Genomic DNA, 8673 nt, shown 5'->3' with positions numbered 1-8673 from the left:
TGAGAGTTCTGGGCAGGAGCTGTCAGTGTGTCAACAACACGTCCCCGTGAGTGGGTAAAGTAAGCGCAAGGGAGCTAAAGAGGCCTTGGAATTGAGGAAGCCGTTTCAGAGACAGATCACCTATGTGGATACTAAAAACTAAGATGGAGGAAGAGGAAGAAGGGAGCCAGATTCCAAAGTTGTCCGTGAGACAGTTACAGGGAAATAGTGGGTGACGGCACCCAGGAGGACAAGAAGGAGGCAATCACCTCAAGTAGGAAGGACTTCACGCAAGGCTGGGAGCAAACAAATAACAAATCCCCAGCTTCCCTCTCCCGGCTCCTTGTTCCTTGCTCCCTGGGACACCGATGTATTCACTGAAGCAAATAGTGAATATCAGGTTACCATAACAAAGTACTAAAGACTGGGGCCTTAAATTAAAAAAAAAAAAAAAACGTATTATTTCTCAAAGTTCTGGAGGCTGGAAGTCCAAGGTCAAGTTGACAGCATGATTTGGGTTCTGGAGAGAGCCCTCTTCTTGGCTTGCAGATGGCTGCCTTCTCCCTGTGTCCTCACATGGCAGAGAGACAAGGCAAGGTTTCTGGTGTCCCTCCTTATAATGGCACCAACCCCATCATGAGGGCCTCACCCTCATGAACTCATCTAGCCCTAATCACCCCAAAGACCCCATCTCCAAATGTAACCTTCCTTTGGGAGGTAGGGTTTCAAAATATGAATTTGTTGGGGGTGGGGAGGACACAGTCCATAGCACTTAGTCCATAACACTCCACTGTTTGTGAACAAAACAAAATCCCTATTCTCACAGTGCTTATGTTCTAGCAGAGAGAGGCAGACAACACACACACACACACACACACACACACACACACACACACACACACACACACTATGTTAGGGCAATAAGTGCTGTAAGAAAACTTATGTTAGTGAGGTGACAGAGAGCCAGGACATTACTGTGCATCAAATGGATATGGAAGAATGGAGTGAGACATGGAATATCTGGTGGGAAAGTGTTGCGGCCTGAGAGAGCAGCAAGTGCAAAGGCCCTGAGGCAGGATCAGGTTTGACCTGTGAATTTAGAGAAGAGGGATGAAAAGGCAAGTGGTAGGATTTGTTGTCACTGGAGGATAATAGTGGGCAAACCACATGGGGAATTGTAAAGACTTCAGTTCTTACTCTGAGTGAGGTGGAGACTACTTTGGTTAAGAGGTGAGAAACGACATGATCCAGAAATGCAAGAATGGAAAACCTCCAACGGAGGAAGTCACACATGTAGTGTTCCTTAGAGGAGAGGTGGGTTGCAAGGAAGAGAGGGGTGGAGGAAGGCTGGTCCGAGAAAGCTGAGCACTGAGAGGTGAAGGTCCATAGGCACAGTGGCATGAGAGGTAGGGAGGGCCAGGGTGAGGAAGGGGCAAGAGAAAATAGGAGATGGGGGTGGTTGCCTGGACACCCAAGATTAAAGGAGTGAGGGAGACACTGGACCAAGATGCTTGAGGCAGGATGGGATCAGGAGTCAGAGGCATCAGGAGGGCTCCCTGCAGTCCACAGAGGGCAGAAAGGGCCACGGTATAATGAGGAAGCCACCAGAAGTGCCCGTGGGTTTTGGGATGGCAGGGGGAGTGAGACACAGGGAAGCAGGGCAGGAACGCTCCTGAAATGTGCAGAACAGCACCCTGGAGAGAAGGTAGAGTGCAAGGGACTTTCTGGCCAACATCTGTCTCCAGGTAAATTTTGAGGGAAAAGGGTAGATAAAAAATGGGCCCCTGCAAAACTGTCCAGCCCGGGAAAGCCCCTGTCTCAGGGCATCTGGGTGGGCCCAAGGTCCTGGATGGGTGTGCCCAGGAGGGAGGAGGAGTTTGCCGGGAAAAAGGAAAAGGAGGAAGTGAAGGGCAGCAACCTGGGACACTCCCTCCATTGCAGCAGCCCTCCTGGTGACCTGGGCCTGCTGGCCATGTAGGGAGGAGGGGAAAAAGCCACAAAGTAGATCTAATCCAGAACCACTTTCCATAGCCTCGTTTGCAATTCAGTTGCTCCTTTGGCAAAAGTCCCTGTGCAGCTGTTCCGCCCAGAGAGCCTTTGCCAGGTGAACCGGGGGGCCAGGCAAGATGCCTCGCAGCTGCCAGCCTGACGGCTGCAGGGCTCAGTTTCCCCTCTTCAGGCTGGGGGACAGGTAGGCAGGAGGCCCAGGCACATGCAGAGAGCGCCGTCTTGCCTTGCCTTGCCTTTCCTGGTTTAAGCGAGACACAAAGCGCTCTTTGATCTGAAGCCCTCTGCCAGTTCTGGAAGGGCTGTGTTTGTCACAGCTCCAAAAAAAAAGCAGGAGGTTACTTAGCTATGGATGAATAATAATTGGGCATTTGCTAACAGCTACTGTACTGATGAATAATTAAAATCTTTATTACAATTGAGGCGAAAATCACTCTACCCACATGGATGGTCTGTCAGCTGTGCCAGGGGAGATGCAGGGAATGGAAGAGGACCTTCCAAGTTCTGAAAGAACAATCACGATTATGGTTAAGAAGCCTAGGCAAAAAGATGGGGAAGTTACAGGGGAAGTGGACCCAAACACAGCTTTTTCCTTTACATTTCTTTTCAGGATGTAATAAGAGAAGTCAGCTGGATTGGGACTTGGGACAAATGGCTGAAATAGCTAGGGAAAACTGCAAGTGACAACCAGAAGGCTCCAGAGATAAAGAGAAATAGATAATAACTTGGCTGTATAGATACCTTTCTGTAAGAGCCAATGAGGGGGACTTTGATGACAGTGGAGAGGGAACAGCTGGAGTATAATGGGGAAGCACTGAATTCGGGAGTCAGAATCTTCCCCCCTCCCAGTTCAGTGGAGTGGCTACTTCTTGGCTGTGACTTTGGGCAAGCTCTCTATACCTCCACAGACATCCCTTTCTACAACTATAAAGTGGGGATAATACAGCCTCACCATGTGTTGTTCTGAGGAGTAAACAAGGTAATATCAATGAGAATATTTGGTAATTATAAAGACACACACAGCAAATGCAAGTAATTATAATTCAAAAATAAGACTGAAAGCCAACTGAGTCCAAACAGCATTAAGAGTTGGGATAGATTGAGTGAACCGGGATTCAGGAATAATGGAAAAGAAAATCTGTGTTATTTGAGTTGGGTATGAAACTACCAATGGAATTTCAGAGTCTAACTTAAATACATTGTGCAAAATAAATAAATACCCCTTTATTTATAAATAGCATTTTATTTTTCTCTGGTTTGTCAACAGGACAGTCCACTTAAGAGGGAGACCATGAGTGGTGCCTCGGGTGGCTCAGTCAGTTAAGCATCTGACTTCGGCTCAGGTCATGATCTCACAGTTTGTGGGTTCAAGCCCAGCGTTGGGCTCTGTGCTGACAGCTTAGAGCTTGGAGCCTGCTTCAGATTCTGTGTGTGTGTGTCTCTCTCTCTATCCCTCTCCCACTCATGCTCTGTCTCTCTCTGTCTCTCCAAAATAAACAAACATTGAAAAAGAGTATTTTAAGGGAGACCATGAAATATTAATTATTTTGATGAGAGAGTGCCTGTGGAATTCATACATCCACCAATAAATACATTCACGCAGTGGGAAGTGACCATGGGGTGAAAAGACTATTTTTGAGAGCATGTCCTATACAGTAGAACCTTGACTACCCTGAGGGATAAATTTCAAGAAAGCCCTGACTCCTCAAATATGGAATGATAATATAGAGTGGAGGCGGTGGTTTCATCTTTTTCCATGCAGTGACCAGCCTTGCAATCCATGATTCAAGTTCATTATGAAACCCAAACGCGTTAAATGTTTCAACGCTGAACAGCCATCACACGTTATCTCCTTTAATCCTTGTGACACTCCTGTGTTCCCCATTTGATACAGAATGAAACGAAGGCTTGGAGGGGCATAAGTAACTAGCCCAAGGTCCCAAGGCTATTAATGCAGAGAGCCAGGACTAGAAGCTTATTTACCTCTTAAAAGCCATCAAAACATTCATTAAAATATTCCCCTTCATAGTTCACATAGGGATACAACACTGACCACAACAAGGTACCTTTCCCTTCTAACCTTGTAGGAGAGATTAATAGTGCAACAAATTAATACAGCAAGTATTTGTTGGTTACCTCAGTTCAAGGTTCTGGGAATCTACAGATAAACAAGAGAGACAAAGCCCTGCTCTTGGGAGCAGCTATGAGTACTGTGTGCACACTGTAGCCCCAATGCCGGAAGCCTTGCAGGGCCCCTCACTAGCTCTTGGTGCTGGATCCCCTTATATTCCTGCCATTGGATGTCCTGGTTGCAGCTACTCCCTGACCAACCCCCTTGAGTGTCCAGAAACTGGTGGGCAGTGGACAGGCTGCATGGAAAGAGACAGAACAGGGATTTGGAGGAAGAATCCCAGCAGTTCTGGCTTCACCGTCACTAGGCCTGTCACCTTCTATAAGTCCCTCAACCATAAATCAGTCTCTTTGCTTATAAATGGGGATATCGTTGAGTAGAAAGTACCTGTGAATCATCACCCAAAAGTGCCTTGAAAATCATACTAAATGAAAGTTAGCTTTTATTATCCTTGTCCGTTTCTGCTAATCAGACCCAGGATAGGTTGTGTGTTCATCAATCCATGAGGCTCTGTGAAATAGTACTTTTGAATCTCCCCAGCTGCTCCTGTGTTGCCTGCGGGAGTGTCTCACATGGTTCTGGCCTCGATGGGAAGTGGTATTGCAGAAGGTGAAGGGCCACAAAGAAAAGTAAATGCCAGGCATCCTTCCATGCCACCTCCTTCTTTCCATCTCTTTTTGGGTATAGATTTATATAATGCAAGTTGGAAGTTTGGGTAGTTCCAATTAATGAAGAGCAGGGTGGGAAGAGGAGGGATTTTTTTAAACTTTTGCTAGAACTGCTGAAGTAGTTAGCTTCATTAGAGCTCCTCGACCCCGCAAGTGCTGCCATCCTGCCTGTGACTCCGCCTGGACTCTGCATCTGAATGACGGTGGCCTGCCCACTGAGCTCCGCGGGTCGGGAATGCTGCTTCGTCTCACAGAATAACAAAGCAGCTGCTGTCCCACCAGCCGAATGGGCCTGGACATCTGGCTGGTGTCCTTCCAAAGGGCTCTATCCTGAGCAGTCCTCAAGCAAAATACTCCAACCTTCCATTGTGGACTCGGGCCAGGACTGCATGTGTGACCATCAGCAGCCAGCTGCTGAGCTCCTGATGAGACAGGTCATGAAGGTCAGTCCTTTCAACAACCAGATCAGATGTGACAGATGAGCCGTCAGATTTATTTGCCTGGCTCTAAACTCTTGTACCTATCAGAAAGAAATAGAGCCAAACTCTGAACGTCAGTTTGGGGTGTTGTATAAACATGATCTTCAGTGTGACTTATTCCTTCCTTCTTAGCTATCTCAAGTTGCTTAAAGAATGTAGACAATTTGCCCACAGGTCTCCAGGGATGAGCACCCAATAACATTTCACTGAATCTAGAGTCTTGTCCTCCAACTCAAGAAAAGTTGTAGGTTGGCTCATCTGCCTATGCAATGTCTCTACAGTATCATGGTGGGGAGACTGTGACATTCATGTTCTTCACCTTCCCACCCTGGTGCCTGTGGGATGGTAGGGAGAGGAGGCAGTGCCTTGAGAACAAGGAAGAGAGCCCCTACAGTTCAGAGAATCAGCCCTCCACCCTTGGACTAGAGTTCCTGGTAAAACCTGCTCCCAAGGGCAAATTGAAACCACTCATGACATCATCGACAGGGAGCCTCCCAGCTTGGTCTATTTAAAGTTGGAGTTGAGGCAATGAGGCAGCCTCATGCCCTGATATGCTTTCAATTACTTGAAGAAAAAAAAAAAAGCAAACAAACCTCCTTATATTGAAATGAAACCAGCTTCTCTAGAACTTTCTTCCACTGGTCCAGAAGATATACCAGATTTGTATCATAGCTTCAGAAAATATGAGTGGCCAAAAGAATCCCTTCCGGATCCTCCTACCTAATCTACCTGAGATGTTTTAGCTTGTTTTCTGCCTTACTGTAAAGAGTCACGTCCTCCAACTCACATCTTGATCAATAAAAGGCTTTCTCTAGAGGACCCCTTTTCCTGTACCCGCTCACCTGTCCTCCTGAAGATCACATAACCCTCCAACCACTGCAGTATCCAGCGTGTGCACACACTACAGAGAATTCGGGGCAAAGGCCAACATAAGTGACTGTGAGCAACAAGAAAAAGGCAGCTGTGGCCGCGTCTCAATGCTTATTAGGGCCAAAATAAAACGCGCAACGATGAGTTTTACCTTTTCCAATGATGGGATCACGTGGCTCGTTCCAGGCATTGACCCATAGCTTTCACTTCTCTCCAAAATGATTTGAGCAAACCTGTCAACATCGCTCCAAATAAAATGCACAGGTATACCCTACTGGTGTGAACTGTCATCAGAAAATCACCCCATCTTCTCATGATCACCCCCATATACCAAAACACTCCCCTGAGGCAGAAGGGAGATAGATGGTGGAGGACAGAACCTTAACCAACTGATAACCTTCTCACTCAACATATTTGCATTGAATGGGCTTTTTGTTTTCACAGCATCCAGGGGCTGGAAATAAGAGAGGTTAAGAAATCATACCCATACCCCAGTATTCTGGTAGATCTATATTTAAAATCAACCGAGGGGGAGAGGATTCCTTTATTGTTGTTGGTGATGACGATGATGATATTTTTGTATTTGCTTGTTTCACATCAGTAACTATTTCAATGTAAAAAAAGAAGTGTAGACTATGATAAAATAAGAAGTTGTGTATCCACCATCTAGCTTTAACATTATTTTTTTTAAGTTTTAATTTATTTATATATTTTGAGAGAGAAAGAGAGAGCACAAGCAGGGGAGGGGCAGAGAGAGAGAGGGAAGAATGAGCATCTCCAGCAGGCTCCACACTGTCAGCACAGAGCCCAACATAGGGCTCGAACTCACAAACCGCGAGATCATGACCTGAGCCAAAGTCAGATGCTTAAGTGACTGAGCCACCCGGGCTCCCCTGGCTTTAACATTATTAACAATTTACTATGTTTTGTTCAGTTTCCCTTTGTTAAAACAAACAAACGGCATTTAGATACATGTCATGTGTGTTCCTCCCTGATCTTCCACTCCTTACGCAACCATTGGCCTGAGGCTAACGGTATCAGTCCCGTGCAGAGTGAAAAATATTCAATACAGCTTTCTGTGTGGCGGCTGCCACCATGTAAGCAAGACGGGTGCTTACAAGCACATTCAGGAGCTACGGAGGAAGAAGCAGTCCCAAGTAATGCGTTTTCTTTTCCAGGTGCTGCGGGCTGTACCACCAGCTCTCTGTTCTACCAGCTCCATAAAGCACGCAGACTGGGACACAAGGTGAGGCAAGGTTATGTCATATATCAGACTCCTGTGCTCTGGGGTGTGACCTACAGCAATCCTATCCATCACGGTGTTAACCAGCTAGTTCGTTCAAAGCCTCCAGTTTGTTGCTGAGGAGGCACCACGGGGGACTCTGAGAGCCCTGAACTCTTATTGGGTTGACGAAGATTCTACATACAAACTCCTTGAAGTTCTCCTCCTTGACCCATTCCATTCAGCTATCGGAAGAAATCCTGGGGCACCTGGCTGGCTCAGTCAGTAGAGCACGCGACTTGATCTCTGGGCTGCAAATTTGAACCCCATGATGGGTGTAGTAATTACTTAAAAATAAAATGTTAAAGAAAAAAAAAGAAGATGAAGACAAAAGAGGAGGAGAAGAAGGAGAAGATGAGGGAGAAGAAGAAGGAGAGGGAGAAGAAGGAGGAGGAGGAGGAGGAGGAGAAGGGGGAAAGGGAAGGAGAAGGAGAAGAGGAAGAGGAAGGAGGAGAAGGAGAAGAAATCCTGACACCCAGTGGATCACAAAACCAGTCCACAAGCCAGGGAGATTCGAGGGCTCACATGCAGGCCACAAGAGCTGCGGCCTTAGAAAGGGTCTCAAGTGCCACTATACTCTCAGTGGTTCTCCGTGCAGCTTGGAGAAAGCACAGTACTCTCCAGCTCCACCATTACTACTAATATAAGGAAGGTTTATAAAATTCTTACCTAATAAACAATTTAGAACAGTCAAAACAAATTGACTACTGGGGTGCCTGGGTGTCTCAGACAGTTAAGCATCTGACTCTGGATTTTGGCTCAGGTCATGATCTCACAGACATAAGATGAGCCCCACGTCGGTCTCTGTGCTCAGAGTGGAGCCTGCTTGGGATTCTCTCTCCTTCTTTCTCTGCCCCTCCCCCACTCATGCTTTCTCTCTCTCTCCCTCTCTCCCTCACCCTCTCTCTTTCTCTCTCTCTCTCTCTCCCTCCCTCCCTCTCTCTCCCTCTCTCTCTTTCAAAATAAATAAGTATACATTTTAAAAATGGACTACAGGGGTGCCTGGATGGCGCAGTCGGTTAAGCGTCCGACTTCAGCCAGGTCACGATCTCGCGGTCCGGGAGTTCGAGCCCCGCGTCAGGCCCTGGGCTGATGGCTCAGAGCCTGGAGCCTGTTTCCGATTCTGTGTCTCCCTCTCTCTCTGCCCCTCCCCCGTTCATGCTCTGTCTCTCTCTGTCCCAAAAATAAATAAACGTTAAAAATTATTTTAAAAAAATAAATAAATAAAAATAAAAATGGACTACATATATACTCATA

At 46.7% G+C, this 8673-nt stretch overlaps 1 pseudogene; it reads left to right on the top strand.

Annotated features, from left to right (window-relative positions):
• Positions 1–2105: 2105 nt before the first annotated feature.
• On the top strand, positions 2106–8405 carry LOC112867864 (large ribosomal subunit protein eL15-like; annotated as a pseudogene).
• Positions 8406–8673: the final 268 nt, after the last annotated feature.

This window comes from Puma concolor, chromosome B4, assembly GCF_028749965.1.
Source record: "Puma concolor isolate L17-30 chromosome B4, mPumCon1.1.hap2, whole genome shotgun sequence".
Classification (NCBI taxonomy): domain Eukaryota; kingdom Metazoa; phylum Chordata; class Mammalia; order Carnivora; family Felidae; genus Puma; species Puma concolor.
Note: the sequence above shows the minus strand (reverse complement) of the source record. Positions and strands in the feature narration are given on the sequence as shown.